Raw genomic sequence first — 22,249 nt, 5'->3', positions numbered from 1 at the left:
TGTCAAAGACAGCCAATGACACTAATCAAGGAAAAATGTTGAGAATATTTCAATAATATGAAGAAAGAGATTGAATCTCTTAGAATTTATAGGCAGCAAATAACATTTAATTCAAGTTTAAAGAAATTGAAAATTAAAAGTATTTAATACAAAGTAAAATGCTTAGTATATTTTAAACTATTTTTTTTTTATCTTTTTCTTAAAATAATTAAAAGTATTTAATAAAAATAATTAAATTATTTTTAATATCTAGAGTACTCGCAGTAAATGCCTCGCATTGAATGCAATTAATTTGCATTGAATGTAATTAATATAGTGATATTGCATTTAATGTGGATAAAAATTGAATGCGGTGTTTAATATTTTTCTTTTATATAAATAAATTCCTTTAAATTTATAAAAAAATGTAGATCAAAAACTCCTCTTAATGCGCATGAATAAAATATTTTAATTTTAATTTTACATAATAAAATGCTTTTAAATATTAAATGAAATTAATTTGCATTGAATATAATTAATATGGTAAAATTTCTTTTAATGTCATCAAAATTAAATGCTGGTTTTAATATTTTTTATATATAATTAAATTATTTTAAATTTTAAAAAACTTGGATAAAAATTTCTTTTAATGTGCATTTAATGTGGATATAAATTTAAAGCGACAAGTAATTTTTTTGAAAAAAAATATATGCTTTTAAATATTAAATGCACTTAATTTGCATTGAATTAAATTAATATGGTGAAATTTCTTTTAATGTAGATAAAATTTAAATTCGGTTTTTAATATATTTTTTTTGGTATAATTCAATGATTTTAAATTTTTAAAAAATGTGGATAAACAATTGCTTTTAATGTGAATTTAATGTGGATATAAATTAAATGCCATATCTAATACTTTTCTTTGAAATAATTAAATGAAATTTATTTGCGTTCACTATAATTAAATGGGTTTTATTAATCTCATATTAAAGGAGATAGTTATCTCGTGTCATAGAGATAAATTTGTAAGCTTCACCATCTGAAAAAATAAAAGAAAAGAAAAGAAAAAGGTGGCATAACTATCGAAGGGTGTGTAAGAGAGAAAATTTATCTCATGTAACATGAGAATAATTTTTCCCATAATTAATATGGTTAAATCACTTTTAATGTGGATAAAAATTAAAGGCGGTTCGTGGTCAATGTGGTAGTTGTTGCTTGTTGGAGGACAACACCATGCTGATCCTGGTTCGAATGCTGGTAGAATCCGGAAAAAAAAATTAAAGGCGGTATTTGATATTTTTCTTTGATATAATTAAATTCTTTTAAACTTATAAAAAATGTGGATAAAAAAATTGCTATTAATGTAGATATTAATAAATTTGATAATTCTTACCAAAAATAAATAAATTTGATAGTCAATATTTTTCTTTGAAATATTAAATGCAATTGATTTATATTGAATGTAATTGATATGGTTAAATTGCTTTTAATGTGGATAAAAAATTAAAAGTTTTTAAATGTGCATCCATTTTTATTGAAGAATATTAATTAAATTTAATATTTTTATTTTTATTAAATTACAAAATATTTGTTGCATATTTAAAAGGGGAGGGTTATATTTACAAACTTTTTTGTTTACAAACTACACTATGTTCTCGCGAGAGTACATAATATAATTTGCAAAAATTTATAAAAAAAAGTTTGTAAACGGATCATTCCCCTATTTAAAAATGCAACAAATGCCCATTTAAAAATACCAACAAATGCACAAATGCGCATTCATATGATATTAATTAATTGCATATAATTAAATTTATAAAAGTGAAAAACACGCAATAAGTTCATTAGATATAATTATATTATGTTTTTATCTTTTTTTATGTAATAGTATGTGACTATAAATGTAACGCCCCAATTTAATAATCAGATTGTTAACTAACATATGGTCATACGATATGCATCTAACTAGATTAGACTTAATAAATTTTCTAATTACCCGATATAATTTCGCTGTATAACTTTTTTTCTTTCAATTAACTTCTACTATTTATTATAACTATCTGTACAGTCCCATTTACCTATATAGAATTCCTCTTTCCTTACTGAACTGGTCCTTTTCCATTTACGAGTTCTCCTGCTTTTTGATTTTGATGTACCTATAATTTAAATTACAGCCCCACGAAGGGGTGATAAATGAATACCAATAAGACTCTGGGTTTATGGAATAATCTCCACCCAATAGTTCACTCTCTGCATGAAAGGTCAGATATAAAGCATATAATAAAGCATGCAATTTTATTAATATTTCCTATTGACTTTATCTCATTGTCTGTATTTCACTGACTTTATCTCACTGTCTATATCTTACTGTCTTTATCTCATTGACTTTATTTTATTGTATGTATCTCACTGACTTTATCTTACCGTCTGTATCTCACTAACTTTATCTTATTGTCTGTATCTTACTGTCTTTATCTTATTGTCTGTATCTCACTGACTTTATCTTACTGTCTGTATCTTATTGTCTTTATCTCACTGTCTGTTTCGAAAGCCTTTATTCTCCCCTATTTCCCACTGCTTTATATTACGAAAGATTTATACTTCCCCGCTTTTGTAATACGGAAGATTATACTTCCCTGCTTTTATATACGAAAGATTTATTCTTCCTTGCCTTTTTATATAGAAGATTTATTCTTCCCTGCCTTTTTATACGAAAGATTTATTCTTTCCTGCCTTTTTATACAGATAATAATAATAAAAATATATTATATAACTAAGAACCCATTTCTACGTCTTAATTACTCAATCACCTTTCTATGTCTTAATTACTCAATCACTTCCTACGTCATACTTTCTTGTTAATCTTAATACTACGGAAGATTTACACTTTCGTTATCCATCTTTATCCTTTTTACTACGGAAGATATGTACTTCCGCTATCCTCCTTTATTACTACGAAAGATTTATACTTCCGTCATCTCTCTTTTTACATGTCTACTTGCGTTATATCACATCACAATATCATTATACATAATTTAAACACATCATCAATGTATCTGTCTACATGAATGCATATGTATGCATATATACTAAATATCTCACTGTCAATCATTTACACAATTTAACCATCATCCTTAATGAACTTTGGCGGAACAACAAGGACGGAGAAAATTTTAAAACCAAGAGCTTACATGTGAAGCTTTACTCACAGACAACTTGATTCCCACTATTTTGCTCCTGAACACACTCTAGTATCATAAATGAAGCACTATCAATTACTGATTAAGTGTCACTTGCAATTCAAACAATTAATATTTATATGTTAATTTACCAATTTACTTAGGTGATTTATTCAACTCTTAAAACCATTTTTCTTGAATTTCTCTTATTAGATTTTGAAACTTCACCATCTTAATCTAGATATCATAAGCTTTACAATGACGTATTATAAGCTCCGTTTTGATAAGTATAACTCAAGATATGTTCGCCGTAAGCAAATTGCTTAAACCCATCGTCAGAAACAGGACAACAGACACTTCTATATTTTTCTTGAAATTTTAACCAACTCAGTTTATTCTGAAATTTTTATGACAATACTAGACATCTTGTTCTTTAATTTGACATAAGATTTTACTGTAACTCCCTGTATGCATCCGGATTTGTTATCCTATTACGGTATTAAGCGTAGCTCAATTAAATGCGGAAGTTACTTTTTCTTTTCAATTATGATGTCATTATTATTAACCAAGTTGATTACTTAATCCTTTTTCAAAATAATGCATGTATGTAAATTGCAATAAAACAACTAACTGAATAGCCTCAATTAATAAATGTGTATCTAGTCACGGAACTACAACATGTAGACCGGACGGTATCCTAATAGATTATACAAACTTAAGTCTAAATAACATAGTCAAAACAATGTGGCATGGACAACCCTCATGCTCACCAAATAAGGCAACAAAGCCTAACATAGTCTCAGCTCAAATAACAATATAATAACAATCAAACATAGATAAGCATCCAAGCAGATCTGCATAACATGCATACATCAGTCAACTAAGCTCCGGCCTCCTACCGCCCGAGGTATCAACCCCCGAGTTACCTGAACCTGAAAATGTGCCCCAAACGTGGTGTGAGATCTTTAAAAAGAAATCTCAGTAAGACAAGGGGTCCTCAAGGATCTCTCTACCACAAGCTCACTTACATGTGTAATATAAGTTCAAAAAGCCGTATAACAGTATAAATTCAGAAATCAGTGCAATTTAGCATATAATCATGTCATGTTTTAAAGATCCTACTGGCCAGAGAAATGCAGGATATACGTACGTCTACAACCCACAATAGTACACGCCCATGCCGTACCTGCCCACAGGATCACCATATTGTATGATGTTACATACTCAGGCTTACCGTTTAGGCGAAACATGACATACATATCATAATGCATTTGCACTTAACAACCCAAAAGCATTTCAATTAATCAATAGATGAAAACACATCATGCATATAAACCATTCCTCCATGGGGTATGGTGGAACCAACAATGGCTAAACCGAGGACCCGAAAGCTTACCTCGCAAGCTAAAAATCCAAAGTCAAGAGTCTAATTAGCAATCCACGGTTCACCAAACAGCAAAAGCACAGTCTGTTTATGCCAGAGATATCATTAATATTCGTAGTCTAGAGTTTCATTGCATAGGGACAACATTTCCTTTTTTGTTTAATGATTACAGGTTTCTCCCAAAGCCTTGATAATGGGTTATTTCATTTTTATCACTTGAACACCTCTAAGACAAGTCCCCACTGATTCATTAAGGTCCTATATTGTATTTAAGGCTTCCCAACTTGTTAGAATTGATTTTAGGCTCATTCTGCCAAAAGTATTCGAATACTCCTCGATAAGTATTCGAATACTTTTGTTCCAAGAAAAGTATCCCAATACTTTCACTAAAGTATCCCAATACCACTAAGTATCCCAACACTTTCACTAAAGTATTCCAATACCACTAAGTTCCCAATACTTTCACTAAAGTATCTGAATACCACTAAGTAATACTTTCACTCAAGTATCTGAATACCACTAAGTATCCCAATACTCCCCGATAAGTATTCGAATACCAGCAAGTATCCCAATACTTTTACTAAAGTATTCGAATACTGTCATTCCCAGAAAAGTATCCCAATACTTTTCGGTAAGTATTCGAATACCAGGCAAGTATCCCAATACTTCACGAAAAGTATTCGAATACTTTTTAGACAGAATGTAGAAACTCATGTAGTTTCTGGATAAACTCAATTTTAAGGGTCCAAATGTGATTGGGAGTTCAATAACTCCACAAATAGAACTTCATTAACATCTTATGAGAATAGATTATCATCCTTTAACTCAAATAGTTCAAGTTTCCTCATTTCGTGGCTTAATCAAGCTAAAATCATGAAAATACAAAGAAGGTGATCATGGTATACCTCAAGGCTAAACAACTCAGAAAAAGACACAGACTTTGAGCTCTCAATACAGCTCCATGGTCCAGCCACTCCAAAGCTACGAAAATGCACTCCAAGATGGGTGTTTTACACCAAAAGGTGACTTCTTGAAGCCTTAAGTGACAAGAACAAGGCTCCATTCAACCAAACTCAGAAATACAGCCCCTCACTCACCCAAACAACAACCACACAACTCAGAATATGAGACCACACACTCTCACAAGCTTGCTCTCACTCACCTATACCACTTTAATAGAGGAAATGTGAACAAAGGTGATTACTTTAGAGGTTTCAATGGAGAAAATGAAGGTGACAGCTGCCAAGGGTCTGAATTCTCACGTAGATGGATGAATAAACTGACCTAGGTTATTGTGCAAGGGTTTATTTATAGCCGACTTAAGTTTAATCTCACTGTATTAGCACTAATAGCTACGCTTGGTATTTTAATCCCAAACTTAGGATTCTGAACCTAGCCATTTTTCTAGAATTTGTCATATTTTTATATTGTTTTTCGCAGCACTGTGCTGGTATGCGCTTTTACATAGCCGGTATCAGTTCTGACACCAGTTCTCATTATTTTGACTTCAAATTTGTTTTACTAGTCCTATATATTATTCTAGGAATATTCATACACTTATTATAATTTTTCGGGATACTTCATCGGTACGCATTTATACCGTGGAGCAGAACCGGTATCTGCACTTTTCCTCTGAAAAGCGACTTTCAACATTATTAATCACCTACTATAATTATTTAAGCCTTCTCATAATTATTAGGGTCAATTATGGAATTATATCATTTATCTCATAATTAATTAATTAAATTCTTAAATAACGGTGCAGGTTCTTACATTAACCCCACCTTTTTAGAATTTTGTCCGCAAAATTAGAGGCATACCTGTAACATCCCGCAAAATTAGAAAAACTTCATAACTTGCAATTAGGAGTGTGTAGTATGCTTGAAATTCGGAATTTAGCTATGTTTAGAGTGGAATTAATTTATTTAGGGAAATTATTCTAATGGAAATTATAAGTGAATACTAAGGTATTTTAAGAATTCAAAACACTGGTTAAAAAGGGGTAGAGTTACAATTAATTATAATTTAGGTAGGAACCTTAATCAGTAACTAGTGGGTATATGAAAATTATATACATTAACATCTATATATAATTAATAACACATTGAATGGGATAAGTGATCCTTGGAATTTATTTGAAATGCCATGGACTCACTAAGGCAGCGACGCTAATGTCATTGAGTAGGATTGAAAGTCAGCCCTTGATTTCTTAGTTTTGTCCAGTAATTTTCCTTGTGAAATCGGTTTGGTTGGACCTTGGATGGTCAAGTTGAAACACATGCCCTCACACATCCATCTTTAAGCCCCTATTTTATGCGTACAGTATTGGGGAGCAAGTAAATTGAGGGCTGGTAAGTGAAACAATTTGAATGTTGGAAATCAAGTAACTTAAGAGATGTATTAGAACCCATAAATCCTTAATGAGCCACGGCACAGCCCAGTAGAAGAGGGGTTGTTCAGCCAATAATGTGTCAATTACTCTATCCTTAGATAATCCAAAATAATCTGATTACATGTGTTTTTATTGGTGAAGGAAATTGCCACCTATCCACCTCATCCCCTCTTTCCCATACGCATAGTGAAAGGAGACACATCTACACAATCTGATTCCTTTCAATTCACTTAGGACAGAAACGCAGCCAAGGGTATTCCTTCACAAACCGTAAGCTACAAGGAGAAACACCACAAACCAAGTTGTATCCTCTTCCTCATCATCAATTCCACAAATCGTGAGTTCCTTAAAGAGACAAAAAAACATCAAACACCAAAGCCCACCTCTTGTATTCTCCTACTTGTTCAACCGTACATTAAATTGAAAGTTTGCGTGTTCTGTTTCTGCTTATTCTTCCCTAAACCTTAAATTCCAAGTCTTCCCTTCCCTAACCTGTTCGGCCATTACTTGCACTCAAGGGGGAATATATATTGTCATTCCTCTTTCTTATTTCTGCTCTATTAAATAGCATTTGAATCTAGTGCTTGTAAGCACAAAAACCGAATTGAGGGTTTGGAAAAATAGCCCTTAGCAATATTATGGACCATCCCTTGAACCAAGGTTTTGTCAAGCCTTGCATAGGTTAATAATCTACATAGGCAGTATGCTTTAAGCCCTTTAGCGCACCCTACACCTGGTAGGAGTTAATATGTGCATGATAATTTATAGCACTCTAATTGTTGGCCAAAACCGTATATGCATGTGTAGGTAATTGGAATGTTTCGTTACTTGACAGCAATTGGTAGGACAAAATTAAGATAGAAATATAATTAATATAGAAAGCATGAAACCGAACCTACATGCAGGAAAGATCCTGATTATGCTACTTATTGTTTATTGGTAAAAATAAGCTCAAAGTTAAAATAATTAAACTACTATAATGGCAGAAAATTCGCTTAGTATATGGACCTGAAAACTGATCACAAATCAAGGATTTAGGAGAATGGGAAAGCTAGGTAATGTATAGGAAATATTTGTGATACATTCTGACTTGGTACATATGTTTGTTAGGTGTGCTAATCTCTAAAAGAGTGGGCTGATTGGTGATGTTTGGATTATAAATGTTAAAGACTCGAGGTAAGTGTTTGGTGGTAGTACCTAATGTGACTATTAGCTAGCGTATAGAATTGTGAATTGTTGCTCACATGTGCCTTGGATTAATGTGATGTTATATGCTTCATGTATGCTGCCTATGAATGTGACAAGATGGAAAGTAATTGTTATGTGGCAGCTTGGTACGGAAAGTACATGAAAGATATGCTATTATGATGATGATCTAGTCATGCATATACACCTCATAATTCATTTGTTTCTTGTTTGTGTGTGAAGCATATCATGACATACATGCACGAATTTCATGTTGTTCATGGATTAGAATATTTATATAAATATGCATACGTTTGAGCACGCATCATATAGGCATCCCTTCGGTACCAGGGTATGGGACACTTGGCTTCCGTTCGCATAAGCCACAGTTGGAATTCACCTTTGAGGGAGCCATTATGGAATATCCACTGCGTATGTATGCGCACGACGGTGCTATGAGCGTAATGATGGCGTTATATACTCACTAATGATATGTTAGTACGCGCACGAAGGTGCTATTAGCGTAATGATGGCGTTATATACACACTATGATATGTTAACGGAAAATGAAATGTTGATGTGGCTGTTTATAATTTTGTGCCTAGTTTAATATTGTTGCATTATTGGTTTTGCTATCACACTAATGAGATTTTTTTCACCCTTTTGGGGCTGCAATTTTTATAAAATCACAGGAGGACGAAAGAGCATATGAGGACATGGATTATCTGGATATTTACTGTTAATTGCTGTTGTTTGGACTTGCTGTTATTTTGTCTGTTGGATGTCGTTGGATGACTGTACTATTGTTATGTGGAGAACCTTAGACTACTGTTGGAACCATGATTTTATTACTGTTGTGAGACTTTTATGATTATCTATTACTTTGGAGAAATTCTGAAAACGTTTTGCGAAAATAATTTCTGAACGTTTATTTAGTGCTGATTTATAAACAGTTTTGCGAGCACTTTGCGAGTTATGTTTCGAGGGGCAAACGACCTCCGATTTGCTATTATTTTATACGCACGCGAATCCCCAGACGTGCTCTTTCTATATTACCAAGAATATTTTTGTGGATCGTTGAACTTGATTTTATACGAATTTTTCAAGACAGCAACGTCTGCCAGGAAAATAATATTTTCAGCAAGTTAAGAAATTTTGAAAGTGCACTCTGATTTTTGTAAGTGACTCGATTTCAATTATAAGTTTTAATTAGCAACATCAAAATGATTTTTCAGTATCAAAGTAATGACGTCTAAAACTCTAATTCCGCTTAGCAAACAACTCTCTTGGATGCATACAAGGGAGGGTGTTACAATACCAGTCCCTAAGCTCGGGGTATTGCAGGAGAAGTTCGTTCTCCCGCTCCCAAGTACCCTCCTCTCGAGTTTTTCCTTAAGTTTTCTCTAATCAATTATGGTTGATAGCATTTCGAGTTCATTTACACCGTGAAAAGTATAAATATCTACGATGTGCTCTGCCACAGAGCACACGCTCTCAGCATTTCTTCCATTACTGGAAGGATCCACATAGTTTCACCATCCATCAGAGGATGATATGCAATACTCATTTTCAATTGAGTGACGAAAGCTCTTTGCCATGCACTCAAACACAAATGGTGAACTTCGGGTACCGATCATTGACAATGCTCTCATGTACCCTATGAAGTTCTTATTATTACCACATCCATTTAATATTGATTTATTCAACTCTTAAAACCATTTTTCTTGAATTTCTCTTATTAAATTTTGGAACTTCACCATCTTAATCTAGATATCATAAGCTTTACAATGATGTATTATAAGCTCCATTTTGATAAGTATAACTCAAGATATGTTCGCCGTAAGCAAATTGCTTAAACCCATCGTCAGAAACAGGACAACAGACACTTCTGTATTTTTCTTGAAATGTTAACCAACTCAGTTTATTCTGAAAGTTTTATGACAATACTAGACATCTTGTTCTTTAATTTGAGATAAGATTTATACCACTTCGTTAAGAAATGAAGGAGTTATGAATTTTCAAAACTCCAAGTACCATGCAACCAACACAGGAAGATTCAAACACTGTCCACATTTTTTAAATCTGGGCATGATTCAGACCTCATAAAAATACACTTTATTTTTGACATGAAACTAGACATCTTAACCTTTAATTTTATGTATACACACTTCATTTCATTAAGAAATGAGTGAGATATGCCCTTTTTAATTTGGGCTTAAGGCAAATAATATTGTTTTACAGCAGGAACACCCTTCACTCTTTTAATCATGAAATTCCCAATTCTGGTTGAAATATTCTGAATTTTTGATAAGTTATACTAGACTTACATATGTTTAATTTTTCGTAAACCACACTCCAATTGGAGTTCTACAACGCCAATTATAAATTTTTCAAAACAGAAATCCAGATTGCCCCTATTAGGGTTTTTCACTCTTCTTTAGACTAGTTTGCTTAATTCTCTTTTAATTCAACAACCAAGCTTTAATCCCATCAAAACCTTATCAAATATTCAAGTTAATAATATCATATATTAATCCTTAACATAGGAAGAACAAAGATGAAATCTCAAGATTAAACCACTAGAAATCAAGTAGGTTACCTTGTTTAGCTTCAAGTAGAACACTAGGTTCATCTCCACACTTTAAACCCTTGAAACTGAAAGAAAATGGCCTTGAAGGCTGATGGCATGTGAGGATGAAAACAAAAAAATTTCAAAGCAGAATCACACATGCTAATCAAGATACATGCTTTAAGACAGTATGATGTACCTTGTTCGTGATTCAAAACTCCAAGATGATCAGTGTTAGGTTTGAAGGTTCAAACCCTCTAACGTTGATCCACACCACCCTACGTCAAGATGCAAGAACCCTTCTTGAAAAGGCACCAAACGAACACCACAAGGAAGGCACTTTAGGCGTCCCAATAGGAGAAGAAGAAGGCAAGGTTAATGTATTTATATGAGTGAATTTTTCAGCATGAAAAACTCACAAAGTGGCGCATGGATTCTATGAGAAAAGGCTAGGTAATTTTCGAAAAACCCTAAAGAGAACCTCACAAAAGGAATCACACTTAGAGATGAGAGAATGATTGAATTGAATCAGATTTTTCTCCCAAAAATCTGACCTATGTAGCGCCCAATGGTGGAGGAATAAGTGGAGTTGTTGCAATTCAAATCTAGCCAACAACCTCCTATCATATCCTCATGAGACTAAGTCTATACCTAGTCAAAAATCTGACTTAATAACCATCATATGGCCAGCCATATGGTGCGCCCTTATTCAGCCCAAAAAGAGTCCAAATACATTGAGTAGTTGCATTCAAATTTGAACCAACTCACTCACTTATTCTCTCAACCAACCAAATATGATTGGAGCTTATTTGGTTGATCATATGACCATCATAAGACCCCAAAATCAGCGCCCCAAATCAGCCTTGGATGATGCCCAAAGATCTCCTCTTGATACTTGGAATTTGTTCCAACAAGATCTTATCTTATTCTTTTGTTATGAAACAACTTTTCATAGCCAATTCAAATTCGAATTCATACATTTAAATTCAAACGTTCAAACATTTAAATTCTAAATTTAAATATTTGATAATTAATTTAACTAATTAAATTAATTAATAATGTCTTGGACCATCCAAGCCCATTACATGTACCATGCGCCCTTTCCCTCTTAGGTGGGCTTTCAAACTTCTTCTTGGGCTAACAACCTTTATTAGGCCCAATACCTTTAATGCTATATTCATCAAGAAAATAAGGTGTTAGTGTGTGACCCATTAGGCCCAACATAGCCACTGACATAAATGGGCTTGGGCCCAACAGGCCCATAACCCATTTAATGACAACACAGAGCACTAGCAATGCTTTGTTGCCCCACAGCTAGTTAGGTTAATGACATGATCATCCTATTACATATATTTGGTTACCGTATGTATTTCCTTTCATCTCGGTTACCTTCCCTTTAAACCTAAGGTGAGGATACGTATCAACCCTTGCGGTTTAGGGTAAGCTTTAATTCGAAATAGGGAATCTTCAATTTACTGACTCTAAAGGCAGATCATCTTATGATCTCTTTTACTATGCATAGATTCCCGAGTCCTGTAAATGTCATCCCGATTTCTCCGGTTTACAGATGACCTAATCCCTCACAGAGATTTGACGAATTCCTTCAGCTTATCACCCTAGGCCTGTGCTCTTTCAGGATATGCCCAAAAGTATACCTATGAGTCTCCATGTTTCAGGCAGACGAGATATACAATTAAAGCATGCCTTCCAGAACACAGTCTAGGTGAAAACTTATTCATAAACTACCAATTACTCTAATTTCTATATTTTCGGATATGGAAGTAATATCATAGACCATACTGGTTGAGGTTTTAAAAAGGACAGGGAAGAGTAATTCTCCTATTCATTTTATGTCCATACCAGCTTTCACTAACATGTAATGGCCTTAGCCCCTTATTTTCATTTATCTAAAGACAAGGATGGTTCATTCCCTCACACGATGCAAGTCTTTTGGCCATTAACATAAACAGCCTATATGCATCATATCTTTCCCCAAAACTCAAGTCATAAATCAACATGCATATTGGTTTCAAAGAATTAAAAATTAGGAATTTCACCACATCCCCACTTCCTTGTGGTTAAACAAAGAAGAACATATATGTCTATCAATCTATCCATTCCCATTATCATGATGCTAAAATATATAACCCCACTAGAGCATGCCTTAACTTGAACAGTGATTCGAAGTTCATAGGGGAAGGAAAAACATATAATGTTCATGAAGTTTACCCTTAAGGGTGAATAATTCTATAGTTCAAGCTTGGACTTGGTCCTTTGTCTCCTTCCTAGCCCTTCTTCTATATGCAAGGCTTCTTAAATTTCAACTTCGCTGTTGTCCAAGTTCATATACTTTAGCCGAGCTTCAACAAAAAGATGAGAGTCTAATCTGACAATAGAGTAAAGAGGTTTTAGGATTGACTGAAACAAAACGGAAGAGGTGAAGGGTGGTATGCTTTAGGGTTGATGTTTTTTATACCATCGATGGTGGAATGGCTGGATGTTGAAGGAAGAAGAGGGTAGTCCCTTGCTACTCTTAAGAAGAAGAAATTAAAGGAATTGGCATGGCTTTCTTGGTTGGCTGAAAGGGATGGAGGATAAACACCCCCTGCATGTAATTTCATTGGGAGAGAGTCACAGTGGAGACATCTCTATCGGGTAAGGGTATGGTCAGTATAGGTAGAGTAGGATGAGATTCTAATATACCCACCCTAGCTTTCTTTTAATTAAATCTAATCTTACTGATTATTAAATATCGAAAAAATTCCTCACAGTCTATTATCATCGATATAATATAATATTTCATTATCCTCTACTTACACTTTAATTTACTTTTATTTTTAGATTGCTACTTAAATTACTCTTTAATTTCATTAAATTCTAAATCATAATTTCGAATTAATTTAGTAGACTATAGTCCCACAATCATGTTCAATTCTAAATAAACGGGCTGTCACAGGACGTTTTATAAACGTAAGGATTTTGTAAATGGTATTAAAAAGAAAAGGTTTTATCATATTTTTTAATGAATTGTTGTGATTGTAACTGCGCTTAATATCATAATTGATGATAACATTATCCGATGCATACGAGGTGTTACAGTATTCAACTTTTTCAAAAAATGTGATTGTAATTCAAACTATTGCGGAATCATAAATACTATTGCTTAACATCATACAACGTCTATTTAAAGTTGCTATGTGATTCCCATAAACCAACAAAGCACAAATAAACAATTTGACGTTTTACCTACTTGAGGTACATTTAGTTTTACCAAAACTGCAGATGGACAACATGTCCATAAATTTCGATCTTTTTGATATGTTAAACTAGACTCTTATATCTTTCCAACAAGGTATCTCATGCCTCAATTGGAGTTCTATAGCTGTAGATACGCTCGTCGTAAGTTAATTTCTTAAAACAGTCAAAACTGCATTAATGGGTCCACTAACATCCTACATTGCTTTTCGAACTGCATTCGTTATACTTCTCTATTTTCTCCTAAATATTATTATGTTCTAGCAGACACCTCAAGCTTCAATTGGATATATTATAAGCCTAATTTGGGTAAGAGATGAGAGAGATATGAGTTTTTCAAAAACGTATACAGCATCTGTCAACTTCAGCGTGGAACAAGACAGTCCACAGTCAAATGTAAATCGTGTAGTTTCTATAACTCCAAATGACACCAAATTTTATGACAATATAGGCGACATTCTAAGCTTCAAAATAAGGTATGTACTCTTTATTTGAACCACTATGGAGAAAGATATGGTCTCTCAAAGTTAGTGTAAAATCACATTATTTTTCTAGAAAATTCAGCATGGTCCCCTTTGTTTTTACAACCTTTTCCCACTTTATATAAGTGTGTTCCAATACTTAAAAAGGGCACCTAATTGATCAAGAGGGTGGCATCCAAAGGATCAACATACCTTGGTACACTTACAACCCACAATATTCATCAATTCATATAATGTCTCTTTACTTAAATTACAATTCCATCTCACGTTATTAATTCCTCTCATTCCTTTTCATACACAATGTCTCATTTATCATTCATTATAATTAAACATCATCAATATCTAAAACAGGCCTAAAGCTCTCCCATCACACACAAGATTCTCCAAAGATATAATTACATTTACATCAACTATCAAATTTAACTATTAAATAATCAACATAATAATCAAATGACTTAGACACGAACCATGAACAACCCTAAGCATGTGTACAACATCACATACAAGACCAAGGTTCATGCACTAAGTCAATGATACAAAATAAACAACTACCATGTGTATCAAAATAATATCTCAAAATGCCAAGTAAATCCTCATGCACTCCTATGTATATGTCAAAATACTCCATATGCTTGTATCCACACTAAGTGGGCTTCTTGCCCACTACTCCTCCAACAACACTAGTGGTACCTGAAAAGAAGCCCCCATAACCGGGGGGGGTGAGATTTGACAATCTCAGTAAACCACAGGTCTTGGAGGGTCACTCCATCCAATGGCTGACTCAAATATGCAAACATAGATAATATCCATATAACACATCATACCATCAAACAATCAATCAATCAATAAAAAAATCAACAACCAATTGAACATAAATCCAAGAACATCCATCAGGGATATTGTTCAAGGATCCCATCATATAACTCTCGAGATATTCTTAGAGTGTTAATAACTCTAAGCCACAACGCCAACCAGAACCCCCACAAAGAGTCTTATCTAGTGGAATCCCCTCCAATTTTCTACTGATCAGAGAATAGGCAATCAGGCTTTACAGGCAATCAGTTCTCATGGGCAATCAGGCCACACAAGTAATAAGGCCTCTCGGGCAATCAAGCATCACAGACAATTAGGCCCCACAAGCAATCAGGCTTCACAAACAACATGCATATTTCACACAATATATTATATGCATGAACATACTTTATTAAACATTATCACAAGTCACAAATTTCAACCATTCTCAAAGGACATGGTGGAGCACACAAAGGAACTAACCTCAGGACACACAGAAGTTTACCTGTAAAAAATTTTAAGCTCAATGCTCTACAAATGGTTCCGAGGAAGACAACATACAATGATCATACACATAATGATCAACACATAAGCTTGATAAACACAAGCAAATTACAAAACAATAACCCCTACACAAACACATATAGCCCAAGGTTTTAAGGCCATCAAATGCCTCATTGTGTCCTTAATTCTTTCTAACCAATTTCATCACTTTAATATCTTATAACCCAAATCACCAATACATTTACACACCCTCTATCAAGCCACAACACAATTTACAACATCTTTCCCTAATTTTTTCAATATGGCCGAATGTGTACATAATGAGGGCCAAGATAATTATCAACAATTCACAAGCTTAAAACTCTTATTATACCTCATCATTTATGATTCAAACAACCGCCAATTCAATTACACCATCCATCAACAACTTCCTTCACAAATCATCAATCTTTCACCTTGAAAATTTGTCCAAGTGTTCTCACCAAAATCACTTAAATTTTTATTGGATTTTTGTCGTTTATTTATCCATACAAACAATAAATTTGAAAGGGACATAGTCATAAAATTTCTCCAACCATACTCACCAACATACACATCACATTATGTCTTCAAAATTTCAAAAATTACAAAGGTTGTCAAAATGACATTTTGAACACATTTCCACCGATTATTTTTAATCCTTATCATATTTTCCAACTACAACCAAGTCCAAAAACCACTTGAACATCACTATTCAAGCTTACATCTTTCATGAAAACCCATATATTAAATCACCACAAAACAAGATGAAAGTAAAGTTTTCTCACCACAAAAGTCTTCACAATGGCATAAGGAATGAATTTCAAGCTTCCAATGAATTAAAACACTTCTCCAAGCTTCACGACACCATGAAAATTTCCACCTTCAAGGTGAGTTTTCTCTTCACACACTCACATTCTCAAGGATTTCTGTTAAGGGTTTTAATCTCCAAAGGATTCTAAGCACTTTTCATGTTCAAACTTTCTTGATTTTATGACAAAATAAAAAGTTACAAATCCAAGATCATTGTAACGGCTCGTTACGTACCAGTGTTGTTAACATTGATTATGATATTAAGCGCAGTTACAATCATAGCAGTTCATTTAAAAATGCGAGTAAACTTTTTCCTTTTCATTACGTAAGCATTTAAAACAATAATAAAACGTAATGAGTAAAAGTTATGATCATAACTGAAAAATAAGTGCGGAAATTACAATAAATGCCTAACTATCATATAATGCTTTTCTCAAGTCACTAAGGGGTTCCCATAAACTCACTTCGCATAAATCTCACTTTTACGATTTTTACATAACTGAACATGGTTCATTAATATGGACATTGCGAGAGGTTTAGTGGTTACGAACCTATCATATTTTAGTATATTATTCTAGACTTAATTACCTTTCTAACAAGCTATCACACACTCCATAAATTTCTCATTTTCTCCGATTATCATCGTTTGAAGTTGGACAAGCAAAGCTGCCAATCAACCTCAAACAAGGCTCCAAATAGCCTCTACCATTTCTGCGATTCTGAACAAACTACTGCACCAATTTATCTCAAATTTTTATACAGTAAATTAGACACCTTAAGCTTAAATTTGACATATCATAGGCCTAATTTGACCAAAAATTTAGGGAGAAATAAATTTCCCAAAAACTGCTCCTGACAGCCCCCAAGTGCAGGGCAATCCGGACAGTCCTTACTTTTCTGCGTCTACAGGTCTACGTACAACTCTAATGGCTGCCAAATTTTGGCACAATATAGTTGACATCTTAAACTTTAAAATGGTGTATAAAACGTCCCAATTGGACCTATATGAAGGGAGATATGCTCTCCCAAAGTTCATCCAAAAACTGTCATTTTATATAAAATTCGACGGCATCTCTTTTGTTTATTCAACCTATCCCACTTTTATCAAAAGTGTGTTATTATCCTCAAATGGTACCTAATAGACAAGGGTGCCACTGAAGGACCAACAATGCATTGGTGCTCTTAAAACCCACAACAATTTATATCATTTCTCTCACTTTACAATCATTACTTATAATGTTAAACTTAAATCATTTCAATCACATTATCCCATTTGCATGTATTCTTTCAACATACACATATTCATAACTTAAAATAGGCCTATTGCCTTTCATCATATATCATGCTTCAATTTACACAAGGCCCAACATTTACAAATTACAATTCTCCAATGAAAAGCATAATATGAACCTCCAAATACAATCATGGTAAATATATAACTAGACTTAGGCAAAATATGACATGAACAAATATGAGAATATGCATAATCCTAAATCCGTATACAATGTTCATGCCCTAAGTCTAGCCTAAGCCAAAATGGCCTCGAAATGCAAAAAGTGCTCAAATCTCCAAGTGTTCATCCTATGAGCCTCTTGCCCACAGCTCCAACCCCACTGCTACTACCTGAAATAAATACCTCAACACGGAGTGAGATATACGAATATATCTCAATAACCCAGAGATTCTGGAGATTACTCTGTCTAATGGCTCACTCAGATGTTAATCAATAATGAACTATAACAACCAAAGAGGGATAAAGTAAGAGGTTTAGTGAAGTAGGGATGAATAAGGAGTAAAAATATGATGAAGCTGGAATGGTCAATACCAAAACCACGCAACATCCGGTCTATTGCCTCGGCATATAGCCTACGGGTTCTCATCCAAGGAAGTGTTCCCAGAACATCAACCAAGGCACCCACCACCAATACACCCGAGACTTTCCTAGAGTGCTCCTCAACGGATAACAACTCCATGTCCCCAGGTCAAATGGAACTCACTCATGGAGACCTATCCAATGGAAGTCCGTAACGCCCGAAGGCAACTATCTACTGGCTAGAGAAACGGTATATCCTATGTATCCAATATATATACTTATGCATGAGCATGTTATAATTACACTATTAACATACAACCTCCAACCACTACCCCCAAAGGGCATGGTGGAGCACAAACGGGGATTAATCCCAGTACCAAAGGATTACCTTGTTAAAGCTCCCTCTCTAGGTAACTCCAATGCAAGGTACCACCGAGCTTGGTCCAACCAGAAATACCTACACACAGGTCATTCCAATTTCAATTAAAACCACATAAAAATATACATTGGGTTGTACAATAATTCATACACTTTTCACAAGCACTTACCATAATTCTTTTGGTCAAGGACCAAAGGCAACCCACCAAGCTCACCGTTCCAAGTTCACGTCCGTGGGAGGCAACCTACAATGATCACACAAGGATCATCAATACAATGGTGCAACCAATTCCAAACACAAAGCACCACGCTCCCACACACAGACTCATGGATTCAGCCAAATGGCCCAAAAATATTTAGCTATGTTCTTAATTTGATTTCAAGGTTTCTATGGCTTCACAAGCTCAACCCAACACCAAACCAATTGCTTAATTTCACTCCATTACCATCCAACATTATTTTTCCCAATTATCTTTCTTTAGGCAAATTTCTACACTTAGACATATCTAATGGTTCCACTTCCAACTCACATGCATCAAACCAACATACAACCTATTTAAACATAGTTCACAACTACACAACACCAATCACATGATTTTCACATCATCTTTTCCTTATTTTCCCTACATGGTTGAATTCATCATGCATGTATACCTAGGGATATTCAATCCAATTTTACACTTCCATACATCATACAATCCTATAATTAACTCATACAATTACTCCACAACTCAATTACACAATCCTACAACCATTCCATTTTACGAAGTCTTGAATTTCCATCTCAAAATTTGCCTAAGTTATGACATTTTTCCTCAATAATTTTTATGAGCTCAATCATCATAAAACATCATTCTAAGATGCTTTTATCTAATACACATTTTCAATTTAAAGTCCATAACCATATCAATCCATACAAGCATGCTTTAGGTCTTCAAGATCAAATCCAATGAATCAACCAATGAAATGTGTTGAAACTTATCTACAATCAAGGCCTAAGACTCATCCACACAATACGCAAGTAATGGAGGATCAAACCACTCCAAGAACATCAACATTCTTCATCAAAATCGTAGCCATGGGTCCCCTTTTTCTCCCAATCTAGCGAGTTTCATGCCTTGAAAATACCATGGTTGTGTTTAGAAGGTTGTTTACTTAAAGTTTGATGTAGTGAAAGTTGTGCTTTGGTTGAGTTTTGATGGAGTTTGGAGGAGATGAAGTTTTGAAGCAAAACTTGCATACACACCAAGGGGGGCCACGATTTTGGAGAGAGGAAGAGGTGGGGAAGAACATGAATAATGTTCTTAGCTTATGTGTCATGTTATACTTAAGTGGGGTGGGCCCCACCGCCACCTCACGCGATTCAAATTAATTTAAAAACTCCCGCTTAAACCACTAAACATCCATTAATTTCTAGAATATTTAGAAACTCCAATTTTTAACATTAACCATTGTCCTTTAATTATTCTTGGTCAGATGGATCCGGAGTTTTCCAGTCGTTTGGTGAAATCACAATTTTAAACTGTTATGTGCACTGTGGGCACGCTTCCCCAAAAACCCTAATTTTAATCAATTTTCATCAGAAATCATAATCTCTAGTCCTATGTACCATTTTTCACTTATTTCCAAACCTAGAGCTCAAAATTCATTCGACACGCTTTACAGTGCAACTGTACCGTGATATTTTTATCCGGTAAAAATACTATTCATATTTTTTTTTCAGAAATTTGTCTAACCACTCAATTTTTTTTTCTAAATCCATTTCCAGGGTTAGTTTTTCCATTTGATACCTTCTACTCAATTTTCCTTTCTTAGGGTTACGTGTTTGGCAATTTACCGTTTTACCCTTTTTACGTATTTTGACTCCGAATTCAGGATTTTCACTAATCCTACCCTTTAATCCATATTTTAAATATAATTACATGATTTAGAATTACGAGGTGTCATACTCACACACTCATGGAGGTTCGGCCAAGCACAAGGAGAAAGGAAGAAGACAAGTCAAAATAGGCTAATTTCAAGACCAATAAAGCTTAGCCACCAAATTTGACTTTTTGATAAAGTTATAAAATATCTAAAATTCAATTTGCATAATCATCCATCTTGAAACTTCTTTTAGAATCCAAGACTTAGATATTTTTACATAATTCAATCCTAATACAGTAATCCCATTTAAGTTTCTCTGTAAAATTATATACAGTATTTCATCAAATAATGTCTAATTATATCATTTCATAATTTTAGGGTTACAATAATTATCAAATTACCATTTTTCTCTTCGAGTGTATTTTCACCCGAATTTTAGAATTTTCACTAATTAAATCCTCCAATCCACAATTCAATCATTAATAATGCATTTTCTAATATGCAAGGTAGGATTTAGAAATTTGAGGAAATGAGGTGCAAGGTTAGAGGAATGTGGTTTTAGTCAATTAAGTGGGTTCCACTAACCTTAATGTGCACTTATTCACTAAATCCACTCATTAACTCTTTTCTTAACTTAACTTAGGCATCTCTTATTATTTTTCGCTCACTAACATTTATGAATAATAGTTATTAATTTACTTCTAAGTTCAGGGTATTTTTCTATACCCTATGTGTCTACTGCGAAACACGTAGTATCCTCATTTTTCGCTGAAAGCTAACATAATTTAAATAATTAAAATTTCTTTCTAATTATCAAACTTGAAATATTAAATTATTAAATAATTCTTAAAATCACAATTGATTTCTTTCAAGTTTCCGGGTAATCTCGCCGGTAAATCTTTTTACCATAAAATACACTGCATTTACACTTTCCCGAAAAGTAAATTAATTTAAATAATTATAAATTCTCTCTAATTATCCTATTTGAATTTTGGAATAATTTCCTAAAATCATAATTTATTATTAAAATTCTAATTTAACGGTGCGAGTTCTTACATGTGTCAGCTTTTTTTGATTCCTTATTTATTATACAATTTTACTCTTATTTTAAACTTATATTTATAAATTATATCATTTATCCTGAAAATTCATTCTGATAATAAATTATTTTATCTTCTCTACTCTAAAACTATCATAACAACTTTATATAATTACTAAATAACTTTTAATTTTATTTTTTAATCTATTTTTAAGCTTTAACTTAAAAGTAACTTTTAAGTTAAAAAGAGAGTTGACAAACAAACTATAGACTCTCTTCATTAATATGAAGATAAAATGTAACGATGACAAATTATAAAAAAAAGAGAGAAAAAAATGAGCAAATTATAACTTCTCTTACGTAGATATTATATAATAAAAAATACTTTATTTAATATTATTAAAAATAAAAAATAGCCACGAATAATTATTGGAAAAAATATTAGTCATTTCAAAAGAGTTAACTATATATCAAAACATAATTATTTCTCTTAAAATACATAGTGGTAAAATATCATTCGTCTTCCTTTCCTCGATTTCCTTCGCATGGTGCAATAAGAATACAAACATACTGGACCAATATTAATAAAATTGGACCGATC

The sequence above is a fragment of the Gastrolobium bilobum genome, unplaced genomic scaffold (assembly GCF_033153095.1).
Source record: "Gastrolobium bilobum isolate Gb01-03AN ecotype WA unplaced genomic scaffold, APGP_CSIRO_Gbil_v1 utg21704, whole genome shotgun sequence".
Classification (NCBI taxonomy): Eukaryota; Viridiplantae; Streptophyta; class Magnoliopsida; order Fabales; family Fabaceae; genus Gastrolobium; species Gastrolobium bilobum.
This window is presented reverse-complemented; position numbering follows the sequence as displayed.